This window comes from Nicotiana attenuata, chromosome 7 (assembly GCF_001879085.1).
Source record: "Nicotiana attenuata strain UT chromosome 7, NIATTr2, whole genome shotgun sequence".
Classification (NCBI taxonomy): domain Eukaryota; kingdom Viridiplantae; phylum Streptophyta; class Magnoliopsida; order Solanales; family Solanaceae; genus Nicotiana; species Nicotiana attenuata.
The window spans coordinates 5,090,297-5,107,347 of NC_031995.1; the positions used below are offsets into that span (position 1 = coordinate 5,090,297).

The 17,051-nt window shown below is 38.8% G+C and overlaps 1 protein-coding gene across 1 annotated transcript in view; it reads left to right on the top strand.

The window, feature by feature from the left end:
• LOC109228588 (probable serine/threonine-protein kinase ifkC) overlaps positions 5,063-17,051 on the top strand; it is a 28,602-nt gene continuing 16,613 nt past the window's right edge. The window contains exons 1-2 of the mRNA XM_019393727.1: positions 5,063-5,130; positions 16,054-16,093. The gene's annotated coding sequence lies outside the window, so the exon portion shown is untranslated. The remainder of the gene's footprint in view (positions 5,131-16,053; positions 16,094-17,051) is intronic.

Genomic DNA, 17,051 nt, shown 5'->3' on the forward strand with positions numbered 1-17,051 from the left:
TACTCCTTTAAGAATTTCTCAAAAGGCCAAGTTTGACTTCGGTCAACTTTCTTGGGAAACAGACCCGGATTCGTGATTTGACGGTCCCGGAGGGTCCGTGGGAAAATATGGACCTGGGCGTATGCTCGGAATCGAATTCCGAGGTCCCTGGCCCGAGTAATGAATTTTTACGTAAAATTGTTAAATCGAAGTTTTAAAGAATTAAAGAATCTAAATATTCATTGAAATCCTAGGTATCGGGTTCGGATTCTGGTTCCGAAACTTGGTACAAATCCAAAATATTAATTAAGACTTACCCGTAAATTTGGTGTCAATCCGAGTAGTTTAAGGGAGTTTTGACCCGTTAAAAGGATATTAAGAACTTGAAGTTCAATGAGTTGATTCAATTGGTTTTGGGTTTTGATTCCTCGATTTAGCATTATTTTGAGTGTTTCGAGGGTTCGAGTAGGTCCGCCTCGTGATTTCAGACTTGTCGGTATATTCGGGCGGGGCTCGGGAGCCCCGAGCGTCAAATGGTCGAGCCTCGAGTGAAGTTAGAATTTGAAAAAGGCCTGAAGTGTGCTGCTTCTGTCATAACCGCATCTGCGGTTCTTGGACCGCAGAAGCGGGACCGCAGATGCAGTCACTTGATCGCAGAAGCGGCCAAGGCAGGCCCAGGGGAAAACCGCAGAAGCGGCCCAGAAACCGCATAAGCGGTTTCGCTTATGCAGCCCCCAGACCGCAGATATGGTCCAGCCCTCTTTTCCTAAAGCCGCAGAAGCGGCCCATTTTCCGCAAGTGCGGGACCGTAGAAGCGGAAATCGCTGGGGCAGTGAGCTCATTTAATACGGGCTCAAGTGCATTCATCTCCCATTTTCTCTACACTTGGGCGATTGGGGTGCTTCCAAAGAGGGGATTTCAGCATAGTTGTGTAAGGTAAGTAACCTCCCTCCATTACTAGTCTAATTAAATGTATATTAGGTAGATTAAACACTAAAAACTAAGTAAAAATCAAAGGTTAGAGCTAGACCTAGAGTTTTAATAAAACTAATATTTAACCACGTAATTCGCTATGTAATGAACCGGAAATCATAGATTAGTGATCCTTAGGTTGTAGAGAACAACTTCCTTCGAAAAATCTCGGAATCTGGGCACGCGGGTCCGGGGTCGGAATTTAGGAAACGTGTGGGAAAGGTTGGGAAATCACTTAAATAGTTAGAATTCAACCTTGTGAGCCTTATTGACTAGTTCTTACGTTGTTTAAGTAGTTTGTGCTCGTTCGGCTTCGCGTTGAGGGTTTTGGCTTGTTCTTGATATTGGAAGTGTGCTTCGGAGCGAGGTGAGTCTCCTTTCTAACCTTGTAAGAGGGAAATGTCCATATAGGATTAATAAATGTATAATTGTTGCTAAATGCGGGGGCTACGTGCGCACAAGCTGACGAGAGCCCGTGCGTAGCTACTACTATATTGATTGTCCGGGTAGTTTAGGACCCACATCATGCTTTATCTATGAACATCTCTATATCATCTTGCTAATGAGATAGCCCAGGATATACTAGAGGCTTGAAAGAAGATAAAAGTAAACTTGTATACTTGTTGAACTCTTGTATGACATAATTGGATATTTATTGCCTTCGTGTGTATTCTTGATATTTGCTTGATATTTGTGGATCGGGCCGATCGCCTCGGTATGGATAGATGCATCTATAGGCGCACCGTCGATCCTCGGCAAGTGCACAGTTTCTTTATGTTGGTTCGGGCCGTCGCCTCGGTATACTGTGCGCATGATTATTGTGTGGAAACTTATACTCACCTTGTTTTGTTATTATACACAAAATGAAAATATTAAATCATGATATTGTAAGAACATGACTTATGCCTCTTGCCATAAACTGTTGATACTAGTAGCCTTCCATGCTTATAAAATATTTCATATATTATTTGACCTTAGTAAGTATCAAGTCTACCTCTCGTCTCTACTTCTTCGAGATTAGACGGGATACTTACTGGGTACATGTTGTTTATGTACTCATGCTACACTTATGTACTTAAATGTACAGGATCTGAGGCAGGTGGATCTGGTTATTACTCGGGTGAGCATCAGTGAGCCATCTAGGACTTCTACGGTGAGCTGCTTCTCCTTCATGACGATCTGCAGCCGAAGAAGTCTTCTTTGTACTTTTGTTTTCTGTCTATCCTGATTCAGACAGTAGGATAGTATAGTATTCTTTTGTGTATATTCTACTAGTTACCCGTAGCTTGTGACACCAGGTTCTGGCACACACATTAGTAGACTAATTTTGGGTTGTATTAGTATGCTTCCTACATTTCTTACTGTATTTGGTTTCTAAAACCCCATTGGGATCCCTTATCTTTTCTTAAAAATTATGATGTTTGATAAACTTAGAAATGTTTTCCGCACTTGGCTTGACCGGCAAGGTTGTTGGGCGCCATCATGACCTATTATGGAAATGAGTCGTGACATCGCAATTGCGAAATAGTCGCAATTGCGATATTGGGCATTTTCTGATGATTTCGCATTTGCGAAGGGTGGTTCGCAATTGCGAACACTGGCAGGCAAGGCTTTCTTCGCAAATGCGATCAAGCCCTCGCAATTGCCAAGCCTATTGGGCTCGCAATTGTGAAGCCTGACATCGCAATTGCGAGATCAGAGCTGTGTAGCTGAACCTGCAACAGCCATTTCCCTAAGTCCAAATTCACTCTGTGGCCTATCCAAAACTCACCCGAGCCCTCGGGGCTCCAAACCAAAAGTGCACGCAAGTCCAAAAACATCATACAGACTTGCTCGTGCAATCAAATCATCACAATAATATCAACAACTATGAATTAAACCCCAAATTCATGAAACCACTCAAAAACATCAAAAATTCCAATTTCTCAACTATAGGTCCGTTTTATACCAAACCAATTCCGATCTTTACCATACTTTACAGATTCAACCTAATTATTATTTCAAACTTGTACCGGACAACCCTGAGGAGTAGCTCGGTTGGTAAAGGCTTGAGGACAAAGTCCTTCAGGTCGCTAGTTAGAGCCCAGCATAGCCACTGGAGGCATTACAAACCGGCCGCGTCTCTAGGGCCCCGTGGAACTAACCGTGGTGCACCCGCCTTGAAACACCGGGACCCGGTGGGTACAGCTAGTCGGGTTCGCAAAGCGATGCCCAGAAACCATGGAAAAAAACTTGTACCGGACTCTGAAACCAAGATACGGGCCCGATACCATCAAGAAATGCATCAATTCATTTCTAAAAACCTTTATATTTTCCAAAAAATAATTTTTCTTTAAAAATTCATTTCTCGGGCTTGGGAACTCGGAATTCGATTCCGAGCATACGCCCAAGTCCTATATTTTACTACAGACCCTACAAGACCGTCGGATCACGAGTCCGGGTCTGTTTACCAAGAATGTTGACCAAAGTCAACTTTATTCAATTTTAAAAGCTAATTTCCATATTTTACTTAGTTTTCACATAAAAGCTTTCCGAAAACGCGTCCGGACTACACACGCAAATCAAGGTGAGATAAAAAGAGATTTTTAAAGTATCGGAACACAGAATTTGCTTTTCAAAACGAGTGATGACTCATCACAATTTCTAATTCCTCCACCGAAGAAGTGGTTAGTGTTTAAGGTAAATTATTTTTATCATTTTAAGGTAAATTATTTTTATCATTTTTCATCATTTTAATTTTTAACCTTATCTTGCAAAAGAGATCTTCCTTCCTTCGGAGTATTAATCTTGCAATCATCAGTTTTTCCATTAAAAGAATATGTCAAACAAGCATCATCCAATGAATACAACAACAACAACAACCCAGTATAATCCCACTTAGTGGGGTCTGGGGAGGGTAGTGTGTATGCAGACCTTACCCCTATCCTTGGGTAGAGAGCCCGTTTCCAAATAGACCCTCGGCATCCTTCTCTCCAAGAACTTCCCACCTTGCTCTTGGGAAGACTCGAACTCACATCCAATGAATAAACTACTGAAAAGAATGTAGCATGATCAGAAAAAGAAAAAATATTTCCTAACTCCCTCAAGCACAAAGGAATATAAAAGAGAGCGATACGAAAGAAAAAACAAAATATTTATCTAAACTAACCCTGATAAGGATTGAAGATCCAATATTGATCTTCCGGCTAAAAAATGAATTTGTTTTGTTGTTTGAATTATAGCATTCGAATTTCGAACAAAGTTGTTATTTCCATATTTAGATTAAGGTGAAGGCATAGCCAAGCTAATTAAAAGTTTAAATTATTGTAACGTATTATTGGAAAAAAAAATATCTACGAGCATTGCAACAATGTAATTACTACTAAAAAGAGCTAAATAATGACACATTGCTTTTAAGTTTTGTTTATGCTCTAAACTGTTCTTCTATTCTACAAGGGCAAAATAATATATTCCCTCATCATTACACAAGAACCACTGAAAAACCGTTTCTCAACCGCCTGAACACCACACAGCCAGAAAAACCCACTAAACCACCATCTCCTTCCACCGTCCAGCCATAATAAAAGGCCCAAATAACCACTACATTGTCAGCCGCCGTTAGAAGCAGCAACCACCAGTCACTTCCCCTGTTTTCATTACACCTCTTCTTCTCCACCAGTTAATTTCCACCTCCAAAAAAACCCTCACTCCACTCACCTGTCAACCCTTTTCTCCAGTTATTTTCATCTCCAGCGGCTCTCGTGGACATTTCCACAAACACCTACATTACATTCATTTTACAGCATCAGGACAATACACTACGCCCTTCCCACGGAGAATCACTTCCCTTCGTTGTTCTTCTTAGAGAAAATTCAAGAAATCACCACTTCACACGTAGAAAATCACTCACAGCAACGTACGCCCTTTCACTATTGGCTATCCTTCAATCTCTCAATCAGATTCTCTTCTCCAATTTTGATATCCCAATACAGTACATACGCCTGACTATCGACTGACGTACTCACAAACACCGCCCAAACAATTTCCAGCATTAGTTACTCCATTTCATCAACAAAAAAGGGGTTCGTCACTCATTTCCGGCGGGATTTCCGGTCAGGCTCGCGTTCATAGTTCGAGTTCCTGTCAAGTTCCGGTATAACGCCAGATTTCAAGAGTTTTAAAGGGGCTTCCATTTTTAAGGTACATTTCTTTTCCTTCCTTTTTTTTAGTTTACTAATATATCTCGTATTCTTCCGTTTTCTTTTACATAATTTCCTCTATTCCATTATAAGATGTTTCTTTGTTTGAATTCATTATTTGATCTACGTTGATGTTAAGCTGTTTTTCACCGGATTTGTTTGAGATTTCGGGGAAAGTTTAAAGCGAGGCTTGAACGAGTTTAGTGTTTTTTTTTTTTTTTTTTTGAATTTAGTTGAGCAAAATAAAAGTATAATGGAAGTTTCTTAAGAAATTAGGTTTAGGGTAGAAATCCAAACGGGGTTTGGGCTCAAAGATATTAACATTAATTAACTACAACATACAACACGTGATACATCAAAAGAAGTCAATGGACATAGAGGAAATTGAAATGACATACAAAGTTACTGACAAATTGGATCAATTGAGAGAATCAGATTTTTTTTAAAAAGATTGATGATGGTTATACGAAGTTAAAAGAGAAAGGACGAAAATAAATAGACCCCTAAGAAAATAGTGCTGAAAAATGAAAATAAATCTAAAATGTGATAAAATATATTATAAAAATATAGAAAGTTATAATCAAAACCAAAGGTGGATTTTATTTTATGTCTCTTGTGCCTAGATACCCTTTTTGTTTCTTTGACGGGGTTTATCTAATAGACTGAACTTTTTTATATGATTTATATAAAAAGATTTCAAGCAATATTCATCAACGCATAATTCTCAGACAATGGTTAAAAGGAGAAAACTAAAGAATGTATATTTCAACTTTTTTCTAGGAAAGTAAATGTTCCACTATACGAAGAAGAAGTATTCCTGGAAGCTTTTCCTAGTTTTTTCTGGATGTCCTTCTTATGCCAAATTTTTAATGCTTCATTTTCATAGCAGTATTGATTTGCTTAATTTAAACCATATTAAAATTACAATTACGATACATATTTGTGATAACTTTCATATTATCCTGTGTAGTTGAAGTGCGAAGTGTGAAATATAGTTTCATGACCAAGACGTCCGTTTGATGAGTTTATAATTTCATTCATATTCGTGTTTTTAGTAATCTCAAGCTTGACATATCTTTTTTGATTTATCTCTTTCTAAATTTTCATCTATTATATGGTAATACTAAAGTTTGATTTGTATTTCTTATAGTTCTATGAATGATAACATATATAGATGTCCTAATACATATATTAGAAATATTTTGCTAATTACAAAAAAAGAGTATATATATTGACTATTATCTTGAAAACATATTGCTTGTTAAGTGTTGAAGTGGTATGAAATTGTTGTTTGGTGCAATAACTTCACGTTCTGCTATATTTGTAACCAAAAAAAAAAAGAGAAGAAAAAAATAAATTAAACAAAGTTAACAGATGAACAAGAGAATAAGAAACGACATTGAAAAAGAAAAATTAGTGCATTCAGTAGTAGTAGCAACATAAAAATTCAAACTTGAGAAAATAATTTAGTCAAATTTAAAAAGTAAGATTGAAAATCCAAAAAATTTCAAAACAAAAACAAGAAGAGGTACATCATAAAATTGAGGTCAATCATTATCTCACGTGGGATTATTTTTGAAGAAATCACTATTAACATAAGCACAATATTATATTGCTCTCTCACGGTTGACAAATAGAAAGAGTTGAAGATTTTAATTTATGATAGATGATAGACAAATAACAAATCAAACTATTAATATTGTATATAAATAGTTTTTCGTAATTTCATTTGAGACCTCATTGAATCTATTTTTCATCTAATTAGGTATTGTTATTTGTTTTAATTGGTCAATTTAAATTATTTGTATAAAAAACTATATATTTTTATTTTGTGTTTCATATCATTCAAATGCTATAGCGGTAAAGTTAATATATTTTTAAACTTTATAACAACAACAAACCCAGTGATTCCCACAAGCGGAGTCTGGGGAGGGTGAGATGTACGCATCCTTACCCCTACCCTGGACAGAGAGGCTATTTCCGGAAGACCTTCGACTAAAGAAAAGATAAAAAGAAGTAATGACAACAAGTATAAACAACAACAAGATAAAAAGAGGGCCGAAGCTAAGGTAGCAATTAAACGGTAGTAATAGCAATCTAAGAATAAAATGATAATAAACTAACACTGATGTTGTAGAACTGAAGAAGACAAAGGAAGACACTCGACTATCCACTAACCTTTTACCCTAATCCTCGACCTCCACACCATCCTATCAAGAGTCATGTCTTCAGTAAGCTCTAGTTGTGCCATATCTCGCTTAATCACTTCTCCCCAAGACTTCTTTGGCCTACCTCTACCTCTCCTTTGACCCCCCAATGACAGCTTCTCATACCTCTTGACTGGGGCATCTGTGTTTCTCCTTTTAAGTGCCCGAACCATCGAAGCCTTGCCTCGCATCTTATCCTCCATGGGGGGCACTCTTGCCTTTTCCCGAATAACTTCATTCCTAATCTTATCCAACCTTGTATGTCCACACATCCATCTCTCAACATCCTCATTTCGGCTACTTTCATTTTTTGGACATGCGATTTCTTGACCGGCCAACACTCTACCACATACAACATGGTCGGTCTAACCACTACTTTGTAGAACTTACCCTTAAGTCTCAATGTCACATTCTTATCACACAAGACGCCGGAAGTGAGCCGCTACTTCATCCACCCTGCTCCAATACGGTGCGTGACATCCTCGTCAATTTTCCCATCACGTTGTATTATAGACCCAAGATACTTGAAACTCTCTCTCCTGGGATGACTTGTGTATCAAGTTTCACATCCATGCCCGCTTCCAGGGTAACGTCGCTAAACTTGCTCTCCAAGTACACCGTCTGCTCAACTTGAAACTTTTAGACTTAAGAAGTCTGTCTCCAAATCTTCAGTCTCTCGTTAACAACACACCATGTCTCATCAATCAAAACTATATCATCAACAAATAACATACACCATGGCACCTCCCCCTGAATGTGTCCCGTCAATGCGTCCATCGCCACAAAAAATAAGAACGGGCTAAGGGATGATCCTTGATGCTACCCCGTCACAACCAGGAATTTTTTTGAGTATCTTCCTGCTGCCCTCACTTGTGTCTTAGCTCGATCATATATGTTTTTAATCACCCTAATATATGCTATAATCACCCTAGTATATGCTATAATCACCCTAATATATGCTATAAGCACCCCTTTGTCATATGCTTTCCTTCTTTATTGGCCTATATTGCTCCACCAATCTCCTCACCACATAAATGGCTTCCGTAGTCGAATGACCCAGCATGAAACCGAAGTGGTTCTCGAAAATAGACACACTCTTCCTCACCCTCCCTTCCACCACCCTTTCCCAAACTTTCATCTTATGACTTAGCAGCTTAATATCCTTATAATTGTTCCAATTCTGGATATCACTTTTGTTCTTGTACAATAGAATCATCATACTCCACCTCCGCTCCTCAGGCATCTTCGTCGTCTTAAAAATGACATTAAACAACCTAAAGAGCCATTCCAAGCCCGCCTTACCTGCGCTCTTCCAGAATTCTACAGGGATTTCTTCTAGCCAGATCGCTCTACCCTGCTCATCCTACACATCGTCCCCCCGACCTCCCCCACTCTAATGCGCCTGCAGAACCCAAAATCGCGATGACTCCCGAAGTGCTCCAAATCTCCGAGCTCAATGTTCCTATCTCCCCCTTCATTCAAGAGTTTATGGAAGTATGACTGCCATATCTGCGCCTCATCCATCAAAACTCTACCCTCCTCGTCTTTAATGCACTTCACTTGATCCAAATCAGGAGCCTTCATTTCTCTCACTTTGGCCAGCATGTACAACTTCTTATACCCGCCTTTTTCCCCAATCTCCTCATACAAACGTCCCAACACTGCTGTTTTAGCCTCAATAACCGCTAACTTTGCCTCCTTCTTAGCCTTCTTATACCACTCCCTGTTAGCCCTCATCTCCACCTCATCTACGCTCTCTACTAGCTTCAAATACGCTGTTTTCTTGGCTTCCACTTTTTCTTGGACCTCTTTATTCCACCATCAGTATGGCCACCAGAGAAGCCCTTCGAGATCCCTAACACCTCTCTCGCAGCTCCTCTAATACAATTCGCAGTCGTGGTCCACATACAATTCGCGTCCCCACTACTCCTCCAGGCCCCCATAGCCAGTAGCTTCTCCCCTAACTCCTAGGCTTTGTCCTTAGTTAGGGCACCCCATCTGATCCTAGGTAAACCAGCCACAACCCTCTTTTTTCTCATCCGCATGATCGCCAAGCCCATAACCAATAGCCTATGTTGGGTCGTGAGATCCGTGCATAAACCTCTATCACACCTCTTGAGTAGTAGATAATCAATCTAGGTCTTGGCCACGGTACTTTGGAAGGTGACCAAGTGCTCCTCCTTTTGAAAACATGAGTTAGCAATCACCTAATAAAATGCTTTAACACAATCTAACATCAATGTAGCTCCTCCATTTCTGACGCCAATACTGAAGCCGCCATGCACCCCGTCATAACCTCCAGACGACGGCCAAATGTGGCCATTAAAATCTCCTCCTATGATAAGCTTCTTGGTGTGCGGAATTCCCAGCACCAACCCATCTAAGTCGTCCTAGAAACGCCTTTTAACTTCCTCGTCCAAACCCACCTGAGGCGTGTAGGCGCTAATTACTTGAATACATATAATGTATAAAATCAACATTTGTAGTAATATATCGTATATGTACTTGATGTATAACAGATTTTTCCTTTTACATTTGCACTAATATATCAAATATATTTACATATATTATATCAAATATACTATATTCTTTTTCTCCCTCCTTTTCTGAGCCGATGCTATATTGGAAAAATCTCTATCTTCAAGGTCTGCGTACACACCACCCTCCCTAGACCCCACCTGTGGAAATATACTGGGTTTGTTATTGTTGTTGTATATCAAATATCCTATATTTTTGGTATGAAGTACACTTATACCATATACCATCCGTATATACCGTATTATATATATATATACTCTTCATATAGCTTGATACATCAAAGATCAAGCTAGATTCCTTTTATTTTGGGATTAAAGATAAAGTTGGAAACATCATGGAATTTTCCTAGTTGCTTGGAAGGGTAAAATGGTGAAGAAATTTATTGAAATGTCAATTGTTAACTCAATCTGAAATATTAATAATAAGCGAAAACACAGATCACACCAGGTAAAAGCAATCCCTAATTCTATATTAAATGGGTGTATTTTTAGGAGAAAATTAAGCATTTAAGATACTGGTAGTTATAAAGACAATTCCTATTTTCACGTGTTAACATGAGATATTTTAGGGGATGTTAAAGTGGTATATAATCTAAATTAGAAAGTTAAAAAATTGTATATAATGTAGTATTTTAAAAATGTTTGTATTTCTTATAAATAACTCTTTATATCTTTGTATTCCGGCGGGATTCCCGGTCAGGCTCACAGTCATTATTCGAGTTCGAGTTCCAGAGTAGGGGTAAGGTCTGCGTACACACTACTCTCCCCAGACTCCACTTGTGGGATTTTATTGGGTTGTTGTTGTTGTAATCTAATTAGAAAGTTAAAAAATTGTTATAAATTGTATATAATATAATATTTTAAAAGTGGTTGTATTTCTTATAAATAACTTTTAAGTCTTTGTATTCCAGGTAAATTTCTCTATTCATTTTGCTTTTATCCATGGGAAATCTACAAGACATGCCCTACAAAAACACCATATTTTTGGTTTCCACCTGGTGGGTGTGCCATACCCGTATTCAGGCTCAACTAAATCCGGATTCGTGCCCGAAAATCCCACATTGGGGTAAAGCACTCCATAACATCATTTAACTCAACATAACATTAAATATTTATCTTTCACTAGCTAATGACTATAATTTTTTTTTAATCTTTTTTTGTATAGTCTTAGGGTACGCGCTTTGCGCGTGTAACCCTTATCAGTAAGTATAAAAATTTAAAAATTATATAAATATTATACGTATAATTGACACGTAATTGTCTAGTGTCATTTTGTAAGTATCTCTAGAACTTGATGTTGAGTTAATGGTTATAATAATTGTAAATATTGAGATAAATTATATCCAATTATAGTGTTTTTAGTATTTGTATTTTAATACATTATTTTNCCGTCCTCCTTCGGTCCGACTCTGAAGTACGAACTAAGGCGTGAATAGAGTACCCGTCCAACTAGAACCTCCTCACTCTCTCTCTCTCTCTCTCTCTCTCTCTCTCTCTCAGTGGGAAGTATAAGAAGAGCATGACGGGCCAAGTTAATAAATCTGGTCTCGTACTGAGTAACAGTCATAGAACCCTGCTGGAGACGCTCAAACTGCCTCCGATAGATCTCTCTCTGAGTGATAGGAAGAAACTTCTCTAGAAATAGCTGAGAAAACTGACCCCAAGTCAAAGCTGGTGACCCAACTGGTCTAGCNTATTTTTAACGGGTAAAAAAGATAAACGACATTTTGCTAAAGGTTTTTAATATAGTATAGATATATGATAATGTGAGTTATTTTAAGTAGGATTTGATTCAAAAAAAGAAGTTAGAAGGTTGTTTTGTTTTATTTTTTCCAATTAAAGTATTTACCGCACATTTTGCTCTATTATATTTGACATCATTATTTTAAGAGTATCAATAATATTCTTCAATCCGATTTTTAATTTTTATGTTCATTTTGGTTTAGATTTACTTCTTTACTTTATGGTAGGCATATTCCATTAAAAAGTTAAAATTTAAGAGTTCTTAAGTTAAATTTGAAATTACAAATCACAATATGCAGGCTCATTATCTCCTGTAATTAGTGTTATCTTTAAATGATCTGTGAGAAAGCACGGGAGAAAATATATTATTGATTAATTGACAATGCTACAATGAGCCATATATATACACATACAACACGTCCTACTCCTAATACATATTGGATTAGGGTTCCTATTTACATGACTATTCTAACACTCCCCCTCGAGCTGGTGCATATAAATCATATGTACCGAGCTTGTTACATATGTAGTTAATACGAGGACCAGTGAGGGACTTGGTGAAAATATCTGCAAGCTGATCATTTGACTTCACAAACTTTGTAGCAATATCTCCCGAGAGTATCTTTTCTCTAACAAAGTGACAATCAATCTCAATGTGTTTAGTTCTCTCATGGAACACTGGATTTGACGCAATATGAAGAGCAACTTGATTATCACACACAAGTCCCATCTGACTAATCTCACCAAATTTCAACTCCTTGAGCAACTGTTTGATCCAAATTAGCTCATATGTGGCCATAGCCATTGCTCGATATTCTGTTTCTGCCTAGACCGAGCAACCACATTCTGTTTCTTGCTCTTCCAAGACACCAAATTTCCTCCTACTACACAATCCAAACGTAGAACGTCTATCAGAAGGTGATCCTGCCCAATCAGCATCTGAGTACCCAATGATTTGCTCATGGCCTCCATCTTCAAACAATAAGCCTTTGCCTGGAGCTGATTTTATATACCGAAGAATGCGGACAACTGCATCCCAATGACTATCACAGGGAGAATCCATAAACTGACTCACAACACTCACAGGAAAGGAAATGTCAGGTCTAGTCACTGTGAGGTAATTCAATTTACCAACCAACGCCTATATCTTGCAGGATCGCTAAGAGGCTCCCCCTGTCCTGGCAGAAGTTTAGAATTCGTATCCATCGGAGTGTCAACAGGTCTACAACCTGTCATCCCCGTCTCCTCAAGAATATCTAAGGCATACTTCCGTTGTGAGATCACAATACCTGAGCTAGACTGAGCGACCTCAATACCCAGACAATACTTTAATCTGCCCAGATCCTTAGTCTGAAAGTGCTGAAAGAGATGTTGCTTCAACTTACTAATACCATCCTGATCATTGCCGGTAATAACAATATCGTCAACATAAACGACCAGATAAATACAGAGATTTGAAGCAGTATGTCGATAAAATACAGAGTGATCAGCTTCACTACGAGTCATGCCAAACTCCTGAATAACTGTGCTGAACTTACCAAACCAGGCTCGAGGAGACTGTTTTAGACCATAGAGGGATCGCCACAACCGACATATAAGGCCACTAGACTCCCCCTGAGCAACAAAACCAGGTGGTTGCTCCATATAAACCTCATCCTCAAGGTCACCGTGAAGAAAAGCATTCTTAATGTCCAACTGATAGAGAGGCCAATGGTGAACAGCAGCCATGAATAGAAAAAGGCGTACTGATGCAATTTTAGCCACGGGAGAGAAAGTATCACTGTAATCAAGTCCAAATATCTGAGTATATCCTTTGGCAACAAGACGAGCCTTAAGTCGATCAACCTGGCCATCTGGACCAACTTTGACTGCATACACCCAACGACAACCAACAGTCGATTTACCTGAAGGAAGAGGAACAAGCTCCCAAGTACCACTCGTATGTAAAGCAGACATCTCGTCAATCATAGCCTGTCGCCATCCGGGATAAGACAGTGCTTCACCTGTAGACTTAGGAATGGAAACAGAGGACAAAGATGACACAAATGCACAATGGGATGATGAGAGACGATGGTAACTTAAATCGATATAATGAGGATTAGGATTAACTGTGGACCATATACCTTTTCGTAGTGCAATCGGTTGATTAAGAGGAGACAAGTCCGCAGTATTAGCAGGGTCAGGTGCAGGACGTGAATCAGCTGGGCCTGATGCTGGGGGCGGACGATGATGATAGGTCAGGAGTGGTGGAGCTGTAGAAGGTTGAACTCGACTAGATGGTGGCACTGGAGCTAGAGTTGGTGGAACTGGACTAGGTGGTGGCACTGGAGCTAGAGTTGGTGGAACTGGACTAGGTGGTGGCACTGGACTCGGTGGTGATACTGGAGCTATAGGTGGTGGCACTGGAACTGGAACTGTAGGCGGTGGAGCTATGGAAGAAGATGAATGGGAGATAAGGACTGAATCCCCAAAAGAAGGAACAGGTAGCACCTCAGAAATATCTAAGTGATTAACTGGACATGTGAAGTATGATTGGGTTTCAAAGAAGGTAACATCAGCAGACATAAGAAATCGATGAAGGTCAGGAGAATAACATCGATATCCCTTTTGCGTTCTCGAGTAACCCAGACATATGCACTTAAGAGCACGGGGAGCTAACTTAAGGTCATGAACAAAACACGTACTCCCAAAGACACGGGGTGGAAGAGAGAACAAAGGTAAGTGGGGAAACAGGACAGAGAATGGAACTTGATTTTGGATAGCTGTAGATGGCATACGATTAATAAGATAACAAGATGTAAGAACTGCATCCCCCCAAAAACGCAGCGGAACATGAGATTGTATGAGTAGGGTACGAGCAGTTTCAATAAGATGTCTATTCTTTCTTTCAGCTACCCCATTTTGTTGGGATGTGTACGGACAAGATGTTTGATGAATAATCCCATGGGAGTTCATAAACTGCTGAAATGGGGAAGACAAATACTCTAGGGCATTATCACTACGAAATGTGCGGATAGAAACCCCCAATTGATTTTGAATTTCAGCATGGAAGGTCTGGAAAATAGAAAACAACTCAGATCGATTTTTTCATCAAAAATATCGAAGTGCACCTGGAATAATCATTAATGAAACTGACAAAGTAGCGGAATCCTAAGGTAGAACTAACCCGACTAGGACCCCAAACATCTGAATGGACTAAAGTAAAAGGTGACTCTGCTCGATTGTCAAGACGTCGCGGAAAATGCAGAAAATTGCTGGAATCACTGTCATTGTAGCTCGCCGGAAAAATTCAAAGTGGTCGGAATTTGATTTGAACTAGATGGATAGGCTCGGAATTTCAACGCGATCAGGCTATCCTGAATAAGCTCGGCCAAAAAATGGCCGGAAGAGGGCTCACGCGCCAGCGCGTGGGTGTCACGCGCTCGCCGGAAAATTTCTTCTGCCGGCGCGTGTGGGCGCGTGGTAGCTTTTCTGTCGGAGATATTTTAGAGGGTTGGTCGCCGGAGGCCGATCTACTTCGTGGTGGTGTTGGTTTTTTGCACAACACTGACGGAACGTGACTTTTACTCGAACAGTACTGTTCTGCCGGAAAAGGGCTTTTTTTTTCTTCCCGGAGTTGTTGGAATTTATGCACAGCGATAAATATCTCACGATTGCTCTGATACCATGTGAGAAAGCACGGGAGAAAATATATTATTGATTAATTGACAATGCTACAATGAGCCTTATATATACACATACAAGACGTCCTACTCCTAATACATACTGGATTAGGGTTCCTATTTACATGACTATTCTAACATGATGCATAGATATTATTAAATTTAACACTAATTTATTAACCAAAGTAAGTGTTTAACCAATTTTGTAAGCCGCCTTGCTAATTGATAAATAGGTAACAACTTATGTACATTTTTTTGTAATTTGACACTGAAAAGCACTCTTTGGAAATATTGGCATAACACGAATAACAAACAAAAGCACTTTTCAAATGATCTAACTAAATACAAACTACTACTCTTCCAAAGCACCTTTTTAAAGCACTTTTGATAAGAAGCGCTTTTCGAAATTAAGTTGATTTTTTGCAACTTGGCCTAATTGGCTATGAGGAATTCTGGGGTAAATGAAGGGTGTGACAATCCACTCTTTTTTGTTTGGTTAAGTCCGGGATTAAAGTTTTTAAGAATTAATACTATTCGGTTTGATTTGGTGTTTAAAAAAAGAGCCTAACTGGCCAAATTTACCTATTTAGTATTTTGTAGATTTTATAGATAATTATTTATGTTGCTTCCAAAATGTTATATTGTTTTTTGCTCTGAGTTTTGGCTTTGGGCTTCTCTTTACAAATTTGTCTTTTCTCTGAGTATTCTTGTGACAGTGTCCATATGTTTAAAATATTTTTATTTGATTTTTGAAATATAAATATGTAGCATGCAGACTCGATATACCGAAGATTTTCAGGAGATCCGGCGACTAGGTAAAATGCTCTTCCTTTCTTTTAAGAAATACAATGCTCTTCCCTTTTAAATATTTTGTGAACATGGTGTGGTCTACTTGTCCTTGGATACCCTTGGACTCTTGCTTCTTTACAAACCGAGTAAAATCTGTTGAACCAAGCTCTTTGTGACTGTTTTAGGCCATATAGAGACTTTCTTAATCCATAAACCTTAAAGCCAACTTTACTTCAAAGCCTGGAGGTGGATCTATATAAAGGTCTTCATCTAGTTGTCAGGTGACGTGTAGATTGACTGCAAAATGGTAAGAGCAGTGTCATTAACAGCCAAAACTATGTGAAACAGGAGGTTGTCGCTTCATGGATGAAGCCATGTGCTTTAGTGGAAGTGTGCGCTTAAACAGTAATGCATTAAATGATCTCAATGAGAAGCAGTTGGCTCTTTGAATCTCAACTTTGGAAAGTTGGACTAGTGTCGGCATTATTGCATATTGGATGTTGAGATTAGTCATTTTAATTATAATTCGATTGTTGTAGTGCGAAATTCATATATGTTTGATATTTGTTGAATTTTTTATAAATTGTGCCCCTTCACTTCTCGCTTTTTGGTTCAAGCCCTCTGGGCCTGGGCGCTTTTTTGCTCTTTTCGTTTTTGAGAACACTGGATAAAAGTTAAGAGTACCATATTCAGTTTTGCCACTAGTGCAAATGTCTCTAGATAGTCAATTGATACGTCTGGCTATACCCTTTAGCGGCTAGGGGCGCTTTGTATCTCTCTAGAAACTATGCAGTTTTGTGAACACAATTTGCAGCCAACTCTCTTCTCCTTTGGCAACTCTATGACCTCCCAAATCCTCTTTTATATCATTATTATTATTATTATTATTATTATTATTATTATTATTATTATTATTATTTTTGATAAGGTAATACTTCCATTAAAAAAGGGTGAGACATGCCCACATACAAGAAGTATACCAAA